The sequence below is a fragment of the Balaenoptera ricei genome, chromosome 10, assembly GCF_028023285.1.
Source record: "Balaenoptera ricei isolate mBalRic1 chromosome 10, mBalRic1.hap2, whole genome shotgun sequence".
In the NCBI taxonomy this organism is placed as follows: domain Eukaryota; kingdom Metazoa; phylum Chordata; class Mammalia; order Artiodactyla; family Balaenopteridae; genus Balaenoptera; species Balaenoptera ricei.
Genome location: NC_082648.1, coordinates 90,344,718 through 90,367,630, shown reverse-complemented (window position 1 = coordinate 90,367,630; position 22,913 = coordinate 90,344,718). Strand labels below are relative to the sequence as shown.

The following is a 22,913-nucleotide window of genomic DNA, read 5'->3' as shown; positions in this document are numbered from 1 at the left end:
CCCGGGGGGCTCGGGCTAGACGCGGCTGGGGACCCAGCGCGCGCGCGGCGGGGTCTGGGGCGCAGAGGAAGGTCTCTTGTCCGAGAGGGGGCTTCCCGGGAACCCCCAGACAGATTCCTCACTCTCCCCCCAGCTCCCCGTGGCTCAGGCGTGTCTTTCTCCCGAAACACTTGTTACATCCTGTCTGCGCATATTTTGGGGGTTTTGATCCCAGCAGCAAAGTAGTGTTTATGATTTGCAAACACTTTGCAACGTCGGGACCGTTGGGGTCTCCCTCGCGGGCACGCATTCATTCTTTGGAATGCCTTATTGCTTTAACTAGAGACAGAACCACAAACTCAGCTCGGAGCTGGTCCCCCAAGCCCCATGTCCTGTAGATGAATGAGACCCCCCTCCCCTGCATCCTCCCACTCCCCGTTACCGCGATGCTGCTGTCACTGCAAGGGAGGACGGACTCCTGCCTGTTTTTAAGAGAGAAGGTTAGGGGACAAAAGTAAAGGCTGCTGCATGCCTGAGGGTTGTGACAGTTTGTTGCTGGCTTCTGGGAGGACTGAAATGCCTAGGGCATGGACAGCCATACGGACGTTCAGTTGCCGACTCAATTGCATTTCAGGCCCTGGCTGCAGGGCTACTACATTGCTTAAGGGGTCTGCCCCAGCCTCCCCACTCTTTGTGACAGCTGAAACCCTGCCAGGGTCCCAAGACCATTTACACAGCCCCAAGTAGCGCCTTGAGTGCCTTGGGGTCTCTGCATTGTCCCAACCTCGGTGTGTTGTCATTTTCCTTTCTGCAGAACTGGCCCTTGAAATCCACACTTTTTGTGGCTGGAGGTTTGGGTTCAAAGTGACTGACTGTTGCAGAAAGATTTTGTGTGGTGTGTGGCAGGAAATTAACATGGTTCTTTGATTTGCAGCATATCAGATGGATTTTAATCAATTTGGGGCCAAAGTCAGGAACTAATTATGGGACTCCTTGTGTACACTTTTGGGGGCTGTTTCAGGGCCCAGGTTGCTTATAAACTTAACAAATGACCACAGGGAAAAAGCAAAATGGACTGTTGAATGAAGTGGTAGGTTAATGTTAGGATTTTTCTTTTGCATCTTTGCAGGGACAGTTCTGTGGACAAAATGGGGCATCAGTCAGAAAGTTCAGCCACCAAATTCTCAAATATTTGGTTACCTGGATAACTCCCTCATTCTAGGCATCACTCTTTGGGTTGATACGGCTTTATCCTATAGCCTAAAAAAAGTCTGTTATAGGTTAATTGGAAATTTGAGAGATTATACCTTGTATTTTTAAGCTGTCGCCTATCAACAAATTCTATAGCAAGCAAGTCGTTGAGAGGGCAGGTGCCATTTTTGTAGGTTGAAAAATTTCAAGAGGAGATGGTTGTAAAGATGACCTTTGAGGAGCACACTTGCAGGTCTGTGGAAGAGGAGGCTGAGAAACGTGCACTTCATTCATGCTTTTCGTTTGAGGTGATATTCCCCAGGCTGGATGTTGAATAAGCAAAAACTAAGCCTAGCTCCTTGCTCATGTTGTCTTAATAGCTGTTGAAGAATCGCGCTGGGAAGTTGGAAAGCGGAGTAATGAAAACCAGACGCAGTTGGAGCTGCAGGTTGAGGATGTGAGCTTGTGAGGGGTTGAGTGGTAAGGGTGTGTCTGGGATTTGTGAGGGGACAAAGATACCAGAAGCCTGGGGAGCTGCCACTAACTGCAAGAGTGAAAGCTTGTCTTATGGCAGACATCTTTCTGAGCTTTACTAGGGCCTCAGGTATTTGTCTTGCTGTCTGATCCACGGACTAGGGTAGAGTGAAAGGGATTGCATCAGTAGACGGGAGCCTGCCTTTCTCTTTTGGTGGGTGTCTTTCCCTTTATTTGCAGGAACTCTGAGCATTCCGTCGGGATTTAGTCGAGTGGCCACTAGGGGGCGCCCTGAGAACGGAAGAGGCTCATTTCACAGCCGCAAGATTTGAGTCCTGCTCTGGTATTGTCCAGCCCTAGTTCAGTTTCCCACTGTGCTATTCACTTCAGCTCCATCTCATGTTTTACTCAAAAATTATGCAAAGATTTTGAATCTGGTAGCATATCCACATCCAGAAACTGGCAATCCCCAGACTGCTTTCTACTTGATAGATAAACTTAGGATGTTAGCAAAATTATCTGGTGAAAACCCTGCATTAAGCAGATGGGAAAACCGAGGTTGGGTGAAGGGAAGGTCTTCCTTGGCCTCAAGTCCTTCCCCTGCTGAGCACACTGCTCACAGATGGTGTCAGAACTTAAGTGAGAAACAGGACTTGTCAGGTGGAAAATTCCCTGTGCCTGACTGGACAGAAAATAAAACAAACATCAAAAAAAATTGGTCAGCAAGTTGTTCTTGCCTGTACAGTGCTTGGTGACTCAGAATCTGTCAAGAGCCACAAGGAATTTTCATCTGAAGTGTGAACTTGGAGTTTTCTTCTGGTTCCAAGGACGCACTAAACATCCACAATTTGCTTTCGGGGTGCAGTTTAGGAGAATTCAGAGCACGCTGTCTCAATTCTACCTTTTAGGTCTTTGGGTAGAATTGTGAAGTGATGTTTTATTTTCTTTTGTACCCACGCCCTTCAGAGCACTTCCCAAGGGGAGCTGTGACTTTCAGCTCCTTTGCCAATGCAAGTGGCGGAAATCGGGTGCTGGGTGTCAGGCTCCATGAGAGGCTGTGAAATCAGCCCCCGCTGAGGCAGAGAAGTGTTCAAGAATAAGAATGTTGTGGCTTTTAATTGCACATCTGCAAGGGCCTTCTGAATCAAACAAAATACCATGCAGCATCAGCGCTCAGTGAAAGGCAGTTCCGTACAGAGTTGCAGAATCTGGAACTTGGAGTTGGCTGGTCCAGCCCCTGCGTGGTCCAGGCATCTTCCCCTCTTCATCCCAAATGTAGTCTTGCTGCAGCTGCCTGAGCACGTCCACGACAAAGGACTCAAAGTGGCTTCTTCCAGAGATTAACAAGCCCCACAAAGGAGGCACTCTTGCAGAAGGGCTAAGAGTCCTGGCTTACATTCAAGTCCTGACTGATCCCTGACTAGCCTTGTGACCTTGGGCAAGCTATGTAACTTTCAGAAACCTCCACTTCCTCATCTGTAAAATGGGCTAATATAGTACCAATTTCATGGACTATTTGTGAGAATTGAATAAAATAACCTATAGAAAACTTCAAAAAAGGGAAATTAGCAAATTTACTTTACTCTTTTAGCAGATGTTTTTTCTCATATCATTTGGACTTTCATTTAGATTTTAAGACCATCAGAGAGGCATGATGCATTGGACAATTAACTCACTCAGGGAGAGGAAGGAGAAATCATCAACTTTTCAGGTTAATTAGGGAAGTGCACCCATAGGAAGGCACGACAGTCAGCCAGATTCTGATAGGATCTGAACACATTTTTAAGACCTTGAATTTGGTCTTTGTTTATTGCACAACTTTTGTTTTGATACAGTTTCAGGCAGGGCTGTGTAGTGAGCCCCAATGTTATAACATGGCATTTTCTTTGAGCCAAACTCCCTGGACCCTCAGGCTGCACAGAGCATTGCCAAAAAATTCAAGGGCAAAAACAAACAACGTTTTGGGGAGAGGTGTTACGCGATCACCTCACTGTCAAGGGCTAAGTTCAGCTCTCCCTCTGCACCAGGTTAGCCCCTGTGAGCAGTACGTGACGTGGTGTGAGCAGGAATCAGGTCTCCGGGAGGGGTCTGGCATGGGAGTGGCAGGGCTGGTGGGCAAATCGTGCCCCCGGTTTGCCATGGTGCGTGGGTGATGGGGCATCCTTGCCCAGCAAAGGAACTGATTTGACTAAAAATGGGTGTTTTAAGCACTGACCCAAAGTTATTGATAGCCTGGTGCTGGAAAATTGCAGATCAGGGGTGCCAATTAGTAAGCTGGCCTGCTGAGCCAGGGGTGCATTGCTGTCGTACGCATGGTGTCTGAGGTGCCATGTTGCAGCTAAGGCCCAAACCCCGTTTCAGGGAGTAAGGGACTTTGGCAGACACGTGGTCCAAACTTCTCATCCTTGAGGTGGGAAGAATAAGGTACAGAGTTGTTAAGTGACTTTTCTGAGGTTGCACAGCTGGTGAGTGATGGGCTGGGTCTAAGAAACCTGATTCTTGGTTTGGTATTTTTCCATCACTCATTTAATAAATCTTTACTGGAGCAAGACATGAGCCTCACTCTTAAAGAGCTTATAATCTAGTAGCAAAGAGGAAATGTACTTACAACTATTGAACTAATTCTGCTCAGTTTAACAAAGATTTATTACCATCTGCCATATGCTTCTCACCATGTTAAATTCTGGGACATACACATGGATAAGACCCGAGGAACTTACAGTCTGGTGGAAGAGACAGAGTGAGCAGTTGCTAGGCCATGGGTACCTCTTCTATACAGGAATTGATTACTTCTGGAGATTTTCAAGTTGGAGTGTAGCTCATTGAAGATCAGTTCATTAAATTGAGTTCCATGCTAGACGGGAGCACCCCCTCCTGTATTGCTGCTGCCGCCGCTGTTATCACTACCAGCGGATATTTTTGAGAGTTTGTGGTGTGTCACGCTGTGCTAAGTGCTTTACAGACATCTTCTATTGTTTGATCGTCACCACGATCCTAAGAGGTGAGCACTCTTGTTAGACCCATTTAACCAGTGGGGAAAACAATGCTTGGGGAGGTTAACTTGCCCAGGATCAAACAGCTAGGCAGTGTCAGACAAGTTTATCTATTTTGAGACCCATTGCTGCTGGTGAAATGGAAAACCTTCTTTGTGATGCACAGCAGGTGACCTCTGGATTTGGGTGCGGTGTTTCACTCATGTGCCAGAAGATTAGCCATGGGGAGATTCTTCTCCTGGGGGGGTTTCTTGTTGTTCAGGAAGGGTATAGAGAGAGGGCATACTGTAGGATTAGGGAGGGCAAGGGCTGTTGAAGATGACCCTTGATTTGGGTTTCCGAAGACTGAAATATGGAAGCTTTCGGGCAGAGGGCAGATTCCAGGGTGAGCAGGCCAGATCTCTTGGAATGCAGGGTGTATGCTGGGACATAGTGGGAGGCAAGGTTGGTGATATGGGATGGGGGGAATAATAATAACATTTAATAATAGTAATGATAATAATAGCGGCTAATTCTTCTTGAGTGCTTGTAACGTGCCAGGTACATTTAACTAATTTAATTCTCGTGACAATCCTGCAATCGTCTCATTTCCCAGATGAAGAGATGGAGTCACAGAGAGGTTCGCTAACTGCCAGGGTCACACGCAGCAGCAGAGCCAGGGTCTGGACCCAGGCAGTGTGAATGCAGAGACCTTGGCCAGCTCCCTTCCTCTAGGTGGGCTGAGCTGGGCTCTGATCGCAGCGGGGCTCCGAGCCCATGGGTCTGGTGTGCCGGCTTGGAGCAGGGAGCCAGCCTGGAGGTTTTCGCAGGAGTTGAGCTATGAGAAGATAAGGATCAGCCCGGTGCTGGGGGAGCGAGACCTCTGCTTGTTGGGCCACGGGTCTGTTTCAATGAAGCAGGTCCAGGGAGCTCTCCTCCTGGGCACACACTTTGTTCTTTGTGCCTTCAGCAGCCTCAGGTTCTGGAATCCCTAGGGGGCCTTGGGAGGTCAGCTGGTTCACTTCCCGGCCCGCAGACAGAAATGCACCCACCCCACTCCAGGACGTCTGATCTCACTTCCTCCTGGGAAGCCGCAGGAGATAAGAATTGAGTTGAGGTGTCTAGTCTGCTGGGAAGCCCCTTCTAACCGTCTTGGACCTACTTTCTGTGCCTAGCAGTGTGCCGGGCACATAGTAGGTCCTGCGCAAAGGCTTGTAGGATGGCGCAGAAGGGAATACATTGAGCGAGGGACTGTTTTAGGAGGTGTGGAGGCTGGAGGTCACCACCCCTGACCTCAAGGAGCTTTCCGATTTGTGGGCAAGGAAAGACAATGGCTGGAAATGAATGGCGGGTTACGTAGCAGAGTCTGCAAAGCCAGGCAGACCCTTCCCTGCACGAATTCTCTTTCTGTTACATTTGCTCATGCGCTTGTTAGGGGGAGAGAGGCTTCCTGGCTGTGGCTTCCTGTCCTCAGTGGCTCCGCAGTCAGACAGCCTAAGTCTCATTTGTCTTTCCCACATGAAAGTCCTGGAGCATCTGTAAGTTATGATTTGTGAAGTATCTGCTTTAAAGCAGAATGCATTTATCATTCCGCTGGCCCAGACGCCACTGTACAGCGCAGGAATGAGAAGATCCCAGGCCCCGGCACAGGAGGGGCTGGGCCAGATGACCCACCGTGAGTGGAGTCTGGCTGTATTGATAAAATTCTCTGGAAGTGGTCCAGAAGCAGCCAGATGTTGACTTCACGGCGAGGCTCTCCGGTAAGCTGTTAACTGCATGTTAAACCGGGGCCGGGCTGAAGATTCCTCGTGATGAAGACACATCCTCCGCTGGGGTTGGTACCCCTTTTCCTTTCAATCTGGCAGTAAACCGGGTGTATTTCATGAGGGCTTCCTAAAGTGCCAAGGATAGTGGGAAGTTTCAGGGCAGAATATGACCTGCCATCGAGGTCCCGAGAACTTAGTTAGGGCGTGTGATGAACGCATCTGGAATAGTCTGAGAATGATGCAAGGGAGTATATAAATGAGGAGAAAGAAATCAAGGCTGTACAATCAGGCAGACTTGGGTTCCTATGCCCCCCTGTGGCTCGGCAGCTGGAGGATCCTGGGCAAGCCGCACGTTTCCTCTGAGCTTTTGTTTTCTCATCTTGAAAATGCGGCGACCAATATCCGACCAAGTGGGATTGCCATGAGAAGTAGGATTTGGAAGCTTCCAACGCAGATCCTGTGCATAGTATCTTGAAAACCAGAGCTAGTATTACTACCTTGTTGAGAAGTACTAGCATCGAGCACCTGGTGGCCTTCTTATACCAGGTCGTGGCTGTCCCTGCTTTAAACCCTCCCATGGGTTGCTGGGAACTTAAACTCTGAATCTGCCACATCTTTCAGGTCCTGACTGGCTGTCCAGACTCCCACTCCCTTGTCCTCCTGTCTTGGCCCTGTGTCGGTGTCCTTCAGAGCTTGTGGGTTTGATGCTTTGTCTGTATACAGCCTCCCCTCCCTCCCCCATTAGAAGGGAGGCAGGGTCACTGTCTGACCACGGCATCCTGGCCTGTAGCCGGGTGCCAGGCATACAGTAGGTGTTCAGTAAGAATGAATGAATGGATGAATGAATGCACGAACGAACAGCTGCATCGAGAGTGCATCAGCAGTCCTGAGAAGGGGGGGAAGGCCCCTTGGGCCCCCATCCTCCTGCTCTGGGTCACCCCTCTCCTTACCACCAAGTGGACCGCGGTGGAGGGCCCAGCGCGGCCAGGTGCGTCTCCACTGAGGCTCTGAACGGCTGGAGGGAGGAGGAGGGAAGCGGGTTCCCACCCCTGGCGGCTGCTCCCCGCGGTTCTTTGGAGCTCTGTGGCCTCCTTGGGTCACTCCCACACTTCCGGGAGTCACCCGCCCCCCATCTGAGAATCCCCGGTGATCAGCTCTGCAGAGTAGGCAAGCTGGAGACACAAAATGCATTTGCAAGATTTTCAAAACATTTTCTCCCTGGGCTGTAAATCAAGTACTTAAGGAATTGTAAACCGGCTGGAGTGCGGAGTTTAATGTATGTCTGGAAAAAACACCATCGTGATTTGCCTTTTAAACTCGAGAAAAGAATGCCACTTCGCTTACTTTCATTAGAGGTATTGAGAGGCAGCTGGAGATTTCCAGTGGGAGGGTGCTAAGAGGCTGCTGCGGTAGGTTCCCTCCTTCCCTGGAAGGGGAGGGGAAGGGCGGTGTCCAGATGGCTCAGGGCGCAACTTGCAACTCTGTGGCCAAAGGGAGTTTAAAAAAAGGGAGCTGCTTCTTTGTCAGTGTTTCCTTAAGTCCCCAATTCCCTCTCGCTGGTGTCATGCTCCTTGTAGTTCACGTGGCTCGAAAGCCACGAAAGCAGCTGATGGGTGCAGGTTGGAAGGAATCCTTGCTGGCTGTTGTCATTTCATTGTGAGTTGGGCTCAGTTCATGTATGATTCACCCCAGCTGCCAGTGACACTCACAGGAAGGTGGAAGGGAAGTGGACGATCCAATCCAGGAATCCAAAAGGGAGTGTGGGGTGGTTCTGAGCCTGTCTCTGGAGCCAGGCGCCTGGGTTTGAGACCCTGCTCCAACCTCCTGTGTAAATTTGAGATGGCCAGCTTGACTCAGTTTCTCCATCTGTGAAATGGGAGTGGTTGTGAGGATAAATGAGTTGTACGTCAAGTTCTTAGAAAAGTGTGTGGGCCACAGAGAGTGTTATCCTTGGAAGGAGCCCTCTTGGGAAAGGCAGGATGGGGTCTCAGCTGTCTTTGTACCTTGGGCAGCCTGGGCACAGGTTATCACAGAGTAGGTGCCCAGGTGTTGAAGCCCCTTTCTTCACCTGTAAATCGAGGGGCCAAGACAAAAGGCTCTCCGAGGTCCCTGCCAGCGCATAGGAAGAGAATCCTGGGATTCGCTGAATGCAGCTGGTGAAATGTAGACTTCATTTCCTACTGCCTGGTTTTTGGCGGGAGGTCTTGTTGCGGGAAGGGGAAGTATCTTCAGCTCCCAAAACCTTTTTCAGATTGTTAGGTGCAGGCTTTGTCACGCGTAGGGAGAGTCTGCATTTCCATTCAGCTCAAGGCAGACATTGCTTTTTAAGCATGTCTATGAAGTGAGTTCTGGCCTAGGCTCTATGTGAGTTAGACCATTCTCATTTTCAAAGAACCTAATCAGTTTTCTCATCTATAAAGTGGGATGATAATAGAACCTGCCTCCTGGGTTGTCAGAGACAGTGCCGAGAACTGTGCCTGACACGCAGCCAGTTCTCAGTAAAAATTAGCTGTTATTATTTGGGATTCAGAGGAAGGCAAACTCATATATTCTGCTGGGTTGCTTGGAGGGATCTTCACTCATTCCTTAGCTACTTCGAGTTTAGGGGACTTTGCTTTTGGTCCCAGTGAGGCTGGAGGCCTGCGGCTGCCTCTGCTGTCCATCGTGCATTTGGGTCTCCCAGTGCTTTTAGCAGCGACGGGGGGCGTTCAGCATCCAGGGAGCTCCTTCAACCTGGGGACAGCTGGATGGAGGCGAGACTCCGGGGAAGAGGAGAAGACTAAGCAGGGGGCCCTCTCCCCAGTGGAAGGCATGTTTTTGGCATCCTCACTTAAAAGGAAGAATTGACCAGTATGTTTACTAGTCTTTCATCCTTAAAGATGAAATCGCTCTATCAGGCTCACCTCTGTGGAGCACTTTATATTCACCCGGCCTTGGGGTGGGTGTGTTGCCTGCATCATCTCACTGAGTTCTGGGTCGTTCTTAGACGCCCCCCGTCCCAATGAGAGAGATGCTCTCACAACCCCCATTTTCCTGCAGAGGGAACTGAGGCCCCAGGGACACACTATTTGTGACCTGGGGATGATGGCAGGAATGAAACTCACGTCCGTCTGAGCTCTCGGCTGCGACCCTAGACGGCTTCCAAGGAGGAGTAGAAATAGCTGTCATTTTTCCTTCTGCCTCTCCCAGGTTGCACGTTTAAACACATTTATTCAAATATTTGCTGAGCTCCACCGCTGTGCCAGGCCCTGTGTGGGCACCAGGGAGGTGGCGGGGTGGGGCTGGGCAACAGCAACAGGGAACAGCCTCTGCCCCGAAGGAGCTCAGCCACCTCTTGGTTCTAGAACGAGCAGCTACCCCTTGTCATTTCTGGATCCCCAGCCTCTGTGGTCCACGCTTACCCCTCCTTGCTGGTCCATTTAAGGACACTGATTCCCTATCGTATTTTTTTTTCTTGGTGTGCTTTAGTCTCTTAGAATTTCATCCCTTACATCAAGTACATTCATTATGCAGCCATGACTTTCTCAGTATCAATTAGAAGAGAAGACAGCAAACTTTGAGAAGCTCTCAGTGGTCCTTGATGTAATGCTACTACCTTGTCTAGCTCTTGGTAGATTAGAAAGTGAATTATTTCTCCAACTAGCAGAAACTGTGGGAGGGAAGAGGCTGATACTCGGGGTGATCTGGTGAGCTCAGAGCCCAGCACGTGAATGTATTTGGGTGGAAAGGCAGGGCAGTGATGCACCTGCTCCAGGGAGAACCCCGCTTTGCATCTTCCTTGTGGTTAATTGATATCTGTTTCCCAGGCAGAATCAAATGGAATGCTCGCGGAAGGAACCAGTGTGTGAGTGGGTGTGCAGGCAGCTCGTGGCAGAAATCCTGGAGAGGGGAGGAATGAAGTGGAACTGTCCACTGAGTCGTATCCACCTTCTTGAATATGTAGGGAGGTCCAGAGCGGAAGGAGGATCCTTTCCCTAATGGTTGTAATAGCAGGAAACATTTATTGAGTGGCGCGTGTGAGCCAGGCACTATTCTAACTACTTTACGTGCTGCCTCTCCTTTGAGCCTGTATTATTAGTACATTCATTTTGTAGACCAGGAAGGAGAGACTTAGAGAGGTCACAAGACTTGCCCAAAGTCACAGAGCTGGGATCTAGGGCTGGGCTGTCTGACTTCAGGGTCAAGGTTGTAATCACTGGACTCCATGGCCTCTCATGGACATGGATCCTTGGAGACTTCTGCAGCTTCCTGCTTGGGTCCTTCACCCACACGCTGCGGGGTGGACTCCCACTGAACCCAGACTTACCGCTCAGAGAAGCTGTGTCCAGGCTTGTGAAAATAGCAATTGGAGGAACTTGGTTCCATGAAGCCAATTATTCCGTGTCTTACTCGTTTATGTCCCCCCTGTGCCTGGTTCTGTGCCTGGTGCACAAGAAGAAGGCACTTCGTGTTTGTGGAATGGCTGTGGAGTGTTACGAGTCTGGGGATGTTGTCAGGAGGCTTGGGGGCCAGTCCCACCATCGCCACAACTTGAGCTGTGTGACCTTGGGCGAATTACGTCCCTTCTGTGGCTTCAACTAATTTCTCTGTGAGATGAGAGCTCTGGGACTGATTTGGAGCTTACTTTCCAGCCCCATCCAGTTTCTGCATTTAGTGAGTCTTCAGGTCTTGTCCCCAAATTGCTTCAAAGTGGCAGTCACCAACTCTTCCCTTGTTTGTCCTCCTTCACTGGAAGGCAGGCTCTTCCAAGGCATGGATTTTCACCAGTTTTGTTTACTGGTGTTATCTCAAGTGCCTAGCATGGTGCCTGGCAAATCGGTATTGGTGACCTGCCTGCATGCATGCCTGAATGAATGATTGCAGTCTCTCTCTTGCTGATGAAATCTCAGCATAGAAAAAATTCTGGGGCTAAAGCCTAAGAAGAAAATTAAGGAGCAAAAGTACCATTTTCCAAGAAAAACACCATCTTTTATAAAGGCAAGATGCAGCCGAGACGGGGAAAGTTTATTATCTCTGCTAGCCGAGGGATTAGGGAGTCAGGCAGGATTCCTCGATTTTTCATCATCTGGTGATGCTTTTTGCAAACCACAGAGAAAACAAAACAAAAACAAAAACTCTCCCATTCCTTCCCCCCACCGCCCCAGCGCCTCCTTTAACTTCAAGCTGAAAAAGCACTTGCTGCTTGAAACAGCTCACGAAGGAAAATATTATAACAAATATTTTGCATTTCTCTGGTGGCGGCACAGTCTGAATTCCTTTCAGCCCCACAATGAGTTCTAATTTTATGAAATGTTTGGATTAGCCACCAATTTTCCGGTGGAATTTAGGAGGCTTGTATCCGTACTTATGCTTGAAGCGAAGAAATCTCGTAAAATCCATGCAGGGCCCAGTGGGACGTTGTAGCCAAGGACAAAATGACCATCAGCGGAACGGCGGGGAAGAGAGAGATCTCTCTGGCAGCTGTGGGCAGGCTTTGTGGATGGTGGTGTGTTCTTGAACCACAGTCTCTGGGGCTTGGCCGGGCTGCATACCACTTCCAACTGATCATGGCCTATAAAAATTCCAGCCCAAGTACAATGCCTTGTACCTGACCTTGTTCTTTCAATTCCCAGAGCCAGAGAACGTTAGGGCATCTGGTAATTGGGTGAGAGGCATTTGATAACACATGGTGCTCTACCCGCCTTCCTCACCCTCATAGCACTGAGTGCCTTGTGTTATAAATTCCAGTCTACTAATCTCTTTCCGCCCCTAGACTGGTGTTGTCTCATGCGGACACACGTGCCTATTAAAGTTAACATTAATTACAGTGAAATAAAATTAAAAACTTAAGTTCCTTGGGCATACTAGCCACATGTTAAGTGCTGGATAACCCTATGGGGCTAGTGGCAGCCATCGGACAATGCAGGAAAGATCATTTCCATCATCACAGAAAGTTCTAAAGGGTGGCGCTGCTCTAGAGGCCGAGTTTAATGACAGCAGGGACATGCGCCACACGTTTCCTTGCTTTATTAGCTCCGTTCACAGCACTTGTCACCATCTTTAATTATCTCTAAGCAACCTCATTCATCATCTTCTCTGCATCTCCAGTGTCTAGAACAGTGCCTGGTATATAGTAAGCACGGTGAAGATATTTAGAATAAATGAATGAAGTTGTCTGTCTGATTTAGCATTGCTTTGCATGTGCCTGCCACCTTCAAAACAACTGACTGACTACTTATTGAGTTGTAACTCTTGAATGGATTCATCTGATATTCGTTGAGCACGTACTATGTGCAAGCCTCTCAGGCTATGATGGTGGGCAAATGGGCATGACCCTCTAGTTAAGGAGCTTAGCCAGTCTAAGGGCTCTTAGATTTGTGGGGACATGGGAGTCTCCTGGGTGTGCCAGTTAAAATGCACCATCTTTGGCACCCACCCCAGAGAGCCTGGTCCAGCAGGGCTGGGGTGGGACTTAGGGAGACCTGGGAATCTTCAGCATTTTAACCAGATAACACAAGGGAAGGTGATGGGGTTGGTCCATGGTCTGTCCTTGGGAAACACAGTAATGGAAAGCTCGTTGTATTCATCTGAGGATATACCACCCCACTTTCTTCAGTCCACACCTTCTTTTGTGATAACTGGAGGGCCCTAAGACCCCCACGCCTTTATATTGGAGCCGTAGTTTGAGGTCTCTTTGCCTGTTATTTTCCCATGGAGTAATAATAATAGCAAACAATTGCATAGCAGGAATCGTGCCAGGCGGTAGTCTAAGCACGTTGAATCACTGACCTAATTCATCCTCATGGTAACCCTAAGAGAGGCACAGCACTGTCATCCCCATTTTACAGTGGATAAACTGAGGCACAGAAAATTAAGTCGCTGGCCCACATTTGCACTACTGGAAGGGGAATGCCAACGTGGAAGTGCTGCAGGGCTGCTGCTGTCAGTCACTGGACCTTGAGCTGCTGCCCCCCAAATGCCGAATGTGCCTTTATATCCTTTTCTGCCAGGTGCTCAGAATCAGAGTCAGGTATATTTACGAAATGCCTATTTAGGGGATTAACACGTGTGGGCCTTAGGAGCTCTGTTGATCTACAAATGCCCATCCCTGGCCTCAAAGAGCATAATTCATTCAGACATTCCCTTGGGCCTACTGTGCCTCAACCCTGTGCTGCCAGGTGTAAGAGGCTTGCAGCTAACAGGAGAGACACAGGCAGAGGCAGGGACTTCCCGAGAAAGTGCCACATCCAGGTTAGGTCTTCCTCTCCACAGGAAAAGCAAAGCAAATCTTACAAGCTAGGTGTTCCCTCATTTTGCTGCTTGTGACTCTCCATTCTTTGCATAGTTTTGCTGTAGAATAATATGCCTACTTCACCAGTAGGGGTTCTGAGTGTGTGTATTTTGTATGTGTGATGGAGGGGATCCAACATAAGGAAAGATGTGCCTCCCTCCCGTCCTTTTCTTCCCCACCTAGCAAGGCAGGAAGCCCCTTAGAGTTGGGAGACGCCCAGAACTCCTGACCCACTTGGGAGAACCTTGAAAGAAGGGGAGCGAAGGGAGAGGAGAGAACATTTGTAGAATAATCACCCTCCATGAGGCCGTTTACGTGCATCATCTTATGTCACAGCAGCTCTGTCATGAAGGGACCATTATTCCCACTTTGCAGTGAAAAAAGTTGATGCTCAGAAAGGGTAACTGATTTGCTCAAGTAAGCAAGGTAGCGCCAGAGTTAAAAACTCAGGTCTGTCTGACCCCCCTGTGGGCTCTTCTGGCTACACCGCTTGTTCCCAGTCCCGGCGGAGCATTAGGATCACCTAGGGACCTTTTAGCAGCTCTCTGCGGATGGGGCCCGGGCAGCACCATCTTGAAACAGACGCCTGGGTGCACGGCTGGAGCTGAGACCATGATGGAGCTTGCTGATGACAGAGGCCCAAGGGTCTGCACTCCTGAAGGTGTCCCATCCATGCCTGGTCCACCTGGGACCTTGCCCACAGCAAGGTGAGGCCCCTCCCCTATGTGGCTCCCAGCGTGCTTCCTCCAGGGAGGGCTGGTGTGTCCAGAGCCATCCCACTGGACCTGAGCCGGGGACCTTTTGCTCTGTTGCATCAGAGGCTGCCTGTAAATCAGCAGCTGGCTTGTTTTCTTGTTAGGCTCCAGTTGTAGTGACTTTTGTGTGTCTGTTTATTTCAGGGAAATAATTCCATCCTGCAAAATCGATTCCCTGGGGGCTACAGAAGTACATTTGGAGGGACTTCTTTTACTGGGGTGACCCGAAATGTTCTCTTTCAAAAGAGGCTACAGCTGTTCCTTTTCTCCCAAGCCCTGTCTCACTTTGCCCTCTGACACCATCCTCTCAACCTCGTATTTTGAAGGTCTCACTGCAGGGTTCTTACTTACACACATTTCTGCATGTGGCCTATTTGTTAATAATAATAATTTAAAAAGGGGCTTTGCAGTATGTACTGTATGTTGGACAGTATTGGGCATTTTTTGTATGTTGTCTCATTGCATTTTGCCTTTTCTTGGCAGTGATGAGAATAAACACGTCTGAAATCTGGGGATCTTTATCCTCAAATGGAGGAAGTTACAATTATACCATGATTTGCTGGCGTTTTGGGAGGATGAGGTGCTCCATGGACTAGAGGCTGCCATATTGGGGCAGTTGGCTTGGCTGGGATGGCGGTGGGGAGTTGGCTAGTAAAACAGAGGAGGGTAGGAGAAGGAGAGAGCAGCCCAGCGGCCCCTAGGGTTCAACGTGACATGAGCCCAGTCAAGAAAGTGGAGAATTCTTGTTACTCTGATGCATTGGGTAAGTGGAAATACTAAAGGGTTATAATAGAGAGCTCTAAATATAGTTTTCCAGGTAATTGAAGCTCGCTTATTTACAAGCCAATCTTTTAAAAAATTGTAGCCATTTCTTATGGAAATCTTTCTCAGTTGGATGCACACTTTCTTGCTTTCTTAAAACAAGGTAACTTGAAGGTAGTTAAACCTTTTCTCGAAGTCTTTTTGGGAACTTCTAAATGGTTCTCAGTACTGTATTTTGGAGTTCTCATGTCTGCTATTTATAGCTTGTCTATCTACTCCTTCATCAGCTTCCATGCCTTTTTGTGACCCTTTTCAAATGATAACATTTTTCTTTTCCCTCTAGCAAAAATAATGCATGCTCAATACTGAAAACTCACAAGACACAGAAAAGTTAAAGATGAAAGGTAAAAGCCAGTCGTCCTGTCTTGATTCCACCAGGGAGGCTGTCTCCAGTGGCTTTCTAGTTCCGTATTTCCACTTCCCGACAGCTTTGCCATGACAAGCTTGTTAGAATTGTGTTAGCAGGAAAACATTGGGTGACCATCTTCAGGGGCTCAGTGGATGGATTCTATGCCATTTCTTGGGGTGGCTTTTCTAAGAGTTCGTTTCCTTTCTCGTACAGCCTTCAGAGCTGAATGGGCCCTGACAATGAATCTAATGAGATTCCGTTTTCTCTTGTAAAAGAATGAGCCATTTTGGGGAGAGTTGGGCTGGCCAGGCTCACTCAGTTAGTATGTGACTGAGCTGAGTCTCTTGATTCAAGGTCCCATTGGGTGGGTGCATTTCCCATTTTGCCACATCTTCCCTGTGTTCCTGAGGGACAAGTGACTTTGGAATAAAGGAGCTATTGCTATACTTGGAAAACTAAAACCAAGAGAAAACCTACCTTCACCTCAATCATCTAGGTTGCTCAAGTGACAGATTTTTTGACTTCTTTTCTGAGGGAGTAAGAAACAGAATGTGGCCTCCTCTTCAGCATGCCAGCCAGACCCTCTGTCCTTTGGAACATCAGTCTTAGATTAATACCGAGATGGACTCAGAAACACACTTGAAAGCAACTTGCATTATTATCCGTACATAGCTTACATTTTATGACCTGCTTAAAGATGCAGGGAGCATAAATCTGGGGGAGGACCGTCTTATTTACTTGTTCTTCTTTTCTGCAGATGGGATGCTTGCATCAGAGCCTGGCTGGCTTCAGATGTCTGCTCCAGGATATTTTAGCTGAACTGTATGAGTCCATTAAACAAATGTAAGAGTTTTTGGGAAAGGAGGGCTGTGTCTCAAACCAAATGTTTTACATGGAGAACATCTGGGGAATATTGGTATTTGTGTGTACAGTACATCAGAAAGCAGCTTGGCGGGGTTCAGCTGGGATGTTTCTGGCCTGCGGTTGCTGGATTTGACAGTTGTGTTGTAAGGGAATGGTTCTTATGAAGTGTTGCCATAAAGGCAAGGCTTGGTCCAGGAAGGGGTGTCCTCGTTTAGCTGTGCACTCAAATTGCTCTGATTAGCTCCCCAGCCAGATCGCCCACGACATTTGAATAGTCTGATATCTGAGCTAGTTTTCCCCAGGGTTTAAACAATGGAGAAAAGAAGCATCACGGTGCCAGGACTTGGGGTGTTTCTCCTTTACCCTGTGGTTGCATGGATTTCACGACACTTGGAAACAGGTGTGGCCCAGTGGAAGTAGTATTGGCCACAGAATCCAAGTACCTGGGTTGGAACTTGGGGTGTTGCCGTTATGACCTGTGGGGACTCGGAGAGTTCCTTTCTGCAGGATCAGTTTCTTTCTCCTGCAAAATAAATAGCTTGTCTCATGGGTGGTAGGGAGAGTAAAATAAAGTGAGATGGCGCTGTATACACCAGGGGAGGGGGGTCATTTACACACCTTGGTATTGCATACACGGGTTTGCGGTCTCACCCGCAAGTATAGAATCAACATGGACCAGAGTGGAATTGGGAATCTGACATCAGCAACTTGTAGATTTGGGCCCAGGTTGGTGGTAGTGGGTGGATGGGTGAGCATTCTTATAAAAATTATGACTGATGAGATTCAGCATGTTTGATTCAGTTCAACTCAACACGTGTTTATTGAATGTCTGTTATGGGACCAGACTCTTCCCTAGTTGTTGGGGACGCAGGGATGCATGAGGGTTCCTATCCTGCCGTCTCTGCTTCCTATTCCTGGTATTGACCGTGAATGACTCTCCCTCTTGTTAGATTATGTGTTGACTGTGATTTAGGTAGTACAGACAACGACTGGCATATTAGTCTGCTTGGGCTGCTGTAACAATACCATGGCCTACGTGGCTTAAATGACAGAAATTAATTTTCTCACAGTTCTGGAGGCTGGAAGTCTAAGATCAAGGTGCTGGCAGGGTTGGTTTCTGGTGAGACCTCTCTTCCTGGCTTGCAAATGGCTGCCTTCTCCCTGTGGCCTCACATGGCTTTTCCTCAGTGAGCACGTGCTCCTGGGGTCTCTTCCTCTCCCTCCAAGGACTTCAGTCCTGTTGGATCAGGACCCCACCCTTATGACCTCATTCAACCTTAGTCATCTCCTTAAAGGCCCTGCCTCCAAATAGTCACATTGGGAGTTAAGGCTTCAACATTTGAATTTGCTGGGGGGAGGGGAAGACAATTCAGTTTATAACAACTGGTAATATTTTATAGGGTAGAACATTATTTGGCAGGGAATATCGTTGGACTTCCTGTACCTTTCTTGCAAGATCGGTCAAAACAACCTGACTGAACCCCCAGTCAGCCAGAAAAAAAGGCCAAATTCCACAATAATTTACTATGTCTTTATTGGGGTGAGAGAGGAAATTATTGTAAGAATTAATCTGGATGGGTCCTGAAGATGGTGTTTCAACTAGTACCAGTCAAGTGAAGTAGTCAGAGGCCCATCTTATGGAGGGGATGTTGGAGTGTAAGGCACATGACATGAGTGAGCAAAGAGGACAGGGGAGATTCTCTCCTGGCTCTTGTCAGGGATGGGAAAATTCATACTCTGGGCAAAGTGAGACTCAATTCTGCTCTTAGGAGCATGAGGGAGACTTGGGGGTGGAAATGGGGGAATGAGGCATGGAAGGACTTCTACATCAGTTTCTGCCTGTGATCTCACAAAAGAGCACTTTGCTGGGAAGGGTCTCAGAGTCCTAGGAAGAACATCTCCTTGGCCAAACTGTAGGTCATGTGTCTACCCATTGGCATGGGGAGGGTGAAGTATCTTGACTGGCAGTCTCTTTAACAGTGGGGTAGGGGTGGTCCCCAGTGCAACAATGTCAGGGCGCTCCTACTAGTAGAAGGATGAATGGGTGCAGGGCAGGGAGAGCCTGTCCATTGCCCTCTCCATGGGATTGTAAGCAACTTGAAGGGTAGGTCCATGATCTGCAGGACCTTGATCAGTACCTTATCTAGAGCAGATTTCCCAGGATTGCTTGCTGGAGATTTGACTCACTGTTGCATCATTTTAGGGATGCGCTTCCCAGACCCTCTGGTATGATTCTGACTTTTGTTCAGCTGTGTTGCCTGGCCCCGCAGAGAGCAGCAAGGAACACCAGTGGATGTGCTTTTGAGGATGGGAGTGATTTGAATAAGAAAAGACTTAGGGTGGGGACAAGGCTGTGCAGTGTGGCTTCGGTGGCGCCTGCATCTCCAGAGACTCCGATTCAGCTTTTTTTATAGACACCCACTAAATGCCAGGCACTGTGCTACTTGCTTTGTCAGTGTTGGTACCGAGCTTCAGAGTGTGGTCTTTGGGTTTATCGAGACCCAGCTCTCCTGTTCATTAGTTTTGTGCCCTAGGGCAAGTTACTTCACCTTCCTCAGACTCAGTTTAAATTCACTGAGAAAGCAGAAATAATGTTTTAGTAAGAATTTCATGAATGAGCTGTTGAGAGGTTTAACAGGATGGTGCCCAGTGCCTGGCACACAGTAAGGGCTTGATAACTGGTAATTATCATGATTACCACTAGCTATTGTCGTGAATTCTCTCCCAGCCCTTCTGGAGTGGGCACTATTATTGCTCCATTTTAAAGATGAGCAAGTTCAGGCTCAATGATTTTGGGACAAGCAGGGATTCAACACTTGAGAGTTTAGCAAGGTCAAAGAAGACTCAGTGGCAGGGGGTTGGGGGCTAGGCTGGGTGGAATTAGATGCCCTATTATTGTTGTATGGTTTTATAAAGGTCCTTCTTAATACTTGGGGGCCATCCCAGCAACAGCTCTTTGGCATATACAGAACACCAGTTACCTGCTAGGCACTGGAGATGTTGCAGTGAATAAAACAGAAATGGTCTCTGTGTGAATGAAGCCTATAAGTAATGGTGAGCAAGGTTATGAAAGGGGACCTATATGTGCGTTTCGGGGGCTCATTGCAGGGGGTGGGTGCGGAGGAGGGGGTCAGCTGGAGAAGTTAGTTGCAGACAGTAGGGTGTGGGGGGATCCGGGCAGAGGAAATGACAAGCACAAATGTCCAGGGGCATGGACACACCCAGGCTGCTCCTTAAGTCCCTGTAATGACCACAGACCCCTGCCCCAATCTCCCTGAGGGTAGGCATTGGGTGATGGGTGTGGGTGAGGCCCATGGAGGCAACCGGCCTGATGGGGTGGCAGGAAATGCCCACCTGGGACTGAGCATGCACCTTGGGGGTTGGGCTGGCAGAGCTGGGTGGGAGCTGTGCCTTTGTAGCCGGAGGTGCTTCTGTGACAACATCCCTGGCAGCAGGTTGGTGGGGCAGTAATTAGCGGGCTGACAAGCATCCAAATGGATTGTACTGGGGGGGGGGGCGGGGGGAGGATGGGGGGGAGTGGAGGGGGAGGGGGGGTCCAGCGGGGCGGGGGAGGGGCTGTGGAGCAGGGATAATGGACACTGAGAGCTGAGAGCTTCCCCTGGAAGGAAAAGAAGCTGCTGCTTGTGAGGAGATGATGAATGAGGCCTCTGGGGGGGGGGGGTGGGGCAGGGACAGACCGCATCCCGGGCTCTTATTCCTTCCCTGTCTGATCTGTTTTTTTTTTTTTTTTAACATCTTTATTAGGGTATAATTGCTTTACAATGGTGTGTCAGTTTCTGCTTTATAACAAAGTGAATCAGTTATACATATACACATGTCCCCATATCTCTTCCCTCTCTGAACTGCTGTTCTTTGCGCTCTAATTGCTATACGCCCGTTTTCCGCCTAAGAGGGATTCTGTCAGGATAAAAACAACCTCTGAGGACTCTTCTCTTTCACTTATCTTTAAAATCACCCATGGTTAAAATTTAAAATTTAAAGCCATGCCCTTTAATTTGTGTGTGTGTGTTATATGTTTCCTACCATCTTAAGAAATTAAAAAAATTTTTTTTTTCTTTGTTCTGCTCACCTGGCTCAGCTAAACTCAGTTGGCTAATTTCCTTTCCCTTTGGAAAGCTAATGTTTCTTTGGTCTTTTGTGTCCCTTTTTCATTGGTTCCCAAGGTCAGTGATTCAGTGGCCGCCTGAAGTTAATATTTAAAAGCAATGTTTTCAGTGAATTAAGAAATAATGGGATAAGAACCACCCAGGTATGCCTACTCATGCGTGATATCAAATCAGGCTTTAGATATTGGAACAAGGTTCGGACTGAATTGGACTGAAAAGTGTCCCCAGCAGGTCTGTGTGAGGACAGCCCCCTGGCGTCAGATGGAAATGAAATCACACATCGTGCTGTGAAACGGGTCCTGTATTGCCAGCACGCTTAGGAGTGGCCGTCACCTCCGCCCCACGCCCCCCTCTCAGTTTATTAATAATGCAGCAGTTCTGGGGACTTTGCTGTGCTGGGCCCTGCCTCACATGTAGATGTGAATTTAAACCCTTTTTTTTTTGGTGGCAGTTTCAGTCCTGCTGCTAGCTGTGGTTTGGAATTTGGTTAGGAATCCCCACCCAGGGTATGATGTATCCAGGAGTGGAGTGGGAATCAGGACCCTTGTTGCCGTTCCTGTGCTGCTGTTAGCTTCGTGAACTTGGGCCTGTACTTTAATCTCCCTGGGACTCGGTTTCCTCATCTGTAAAACGAGGGGGCTGGCATAGAACATTCTGGGGCCCTTGTAGCTCTAACATCTGCCGGTGATAATGTTGCTGGTTATGCCTTCTCGCCCTTCATCATATACACAATCTGATACGATCCCCACAGCAACCTCGTGGGGTCGGTGCTCTTGTCACCTTATTTGCAGATGAGGAAACTGAGGCTGTGACATGTTTGTCCGAGTACCTCCCTGTGCAGGGGGCACCTGGGCCAAGTTCCTGTGACTGATGACAGGGCCAAGGGGCTGAGGCTGGCTTTCTTAGCAGTTCTGGCTGGGGCTCTGCTGGGCTTGGAGCTTGATAAATCAAAGTTGCACAATCCTAAGCTTATTCAAGCTGTGGTGTAAACAGTGTCAGGGTGATCAGATGCTACTACTTGAGGCTGTCCAACTTAGAAGTAACCTCAGCCCTCTGGTCTGGTCTGTCCTCTCCCCAGAACTATTGAAACCTGGAAGAAGAGCCGTTGAACTTTAGATTTCTGAGTTGGTGTTGCATTTGGCTTTCAGGAATGCGAAGAGTCCAAAAATAAACCCCTGCTTGGCCACTCGAGTCCCAGCTGAACAAGCCTTGCGTTTTCAGTATTTTTGTGACGCTGGTGTTGCCTGTGTAGCATCTCTTGTGCTACTGGAGACCATTTCCTGCAGGGGGCCTTGGGATCGTTTCTTAGAGATTTCCAGCGGATCCCCGTAAGAGGGGGCTCCTCACAGCCCCGGCTAGACCCTCTCTCACAGAGCAGGCAGGATGGGGGGCTCCAGAGCTCACTTCTTCTCTCCTCCTCTGGACACATTCACTTTGACCAGGCGTGGGATCTCCAGGTGGCCTGCAGAGCATGAAGTAACCCATGAGCAGCCAGCTTCTGTGGCCTCCGGGCTTCCACAGGCCTGCCTCGGGCTAGGATGAGGCAGATGTCCTCTGGGAACAAACCTTCCCTTTCCCAGGGGCAAATTAATGCAGGTCACTGAGTCCCTTCAAGGAAGTAGCTTGTTTTAAATTCCCCTCTTTATAGATGGGCAGTTCATGAATTTTCCTTTATCTAGCATTTAATATGACTGCACAGTATTTAAGTTACGGAAGGAGTGCCATCCGGCCACATTGACTGTTGTTTAAGGTCAAACTTCAGGGTGCAGCAGAATCACCGGGGAAGCTTGTAAAAAGTGCCCATCCCAGCTTGTCCTCATCCTCGAATTCAATAGGTCTGGGGTGGGCCCTGGAATCTGCATTATGGCAGTCAGCGTCCCCCTTTCCTCCCCAGACGGAGGATCTGATGCAGGTGGTACGCCAACCAGCCTTTGGCAAAGTGCTGTCTCCTGGAATCTAACTGCGCGCTCGGGGTGGGCTTGTCGCTTGCTCTATCGTTGCTGCTGGCGCTAACTTTCCATCGGTTCCTGCCCGGTCAGCCCTGACCACTTTCTCCTGTTTACAAACCTCAGCGCCATACAGGGAGTGTAGATCTGCCTGCAGTTTCTTAGTCATTAATTCCACTTCCCTTGTGGCATCGACACATGCAATAATGACATTCTTCGCTCAGCCCTTGAAGGGGGCAGGTCCAGAACAAGGGGTGACTGTATCTGTAGATAAAAACATCCCAGGCCCTTCTGAGGACCTCCTGAGTGGGCCCTGGCCCCGTCAAATAAAAATCTGCTTTGCTGTTTCAATTCTGGAGATAGAACACATTTTTCATGGCAGGAGAAAAAAAAAATCA

General features: G+C 48.8%; 1 protein-coding gene across 1 annotated transcript in view; it reads left to right on the top strand.

Annotated features, from left to right (window-relative positions):
* Positions 1 to 22,913, top strand: part of NUAK1 (NUAK family kinase 1) — a 69,306-nt gene that overhangs the window by 977 nt on the left and 45,416 nt on the right. The gene's annotated exons all lie outside the window — the stretch shown is intronic.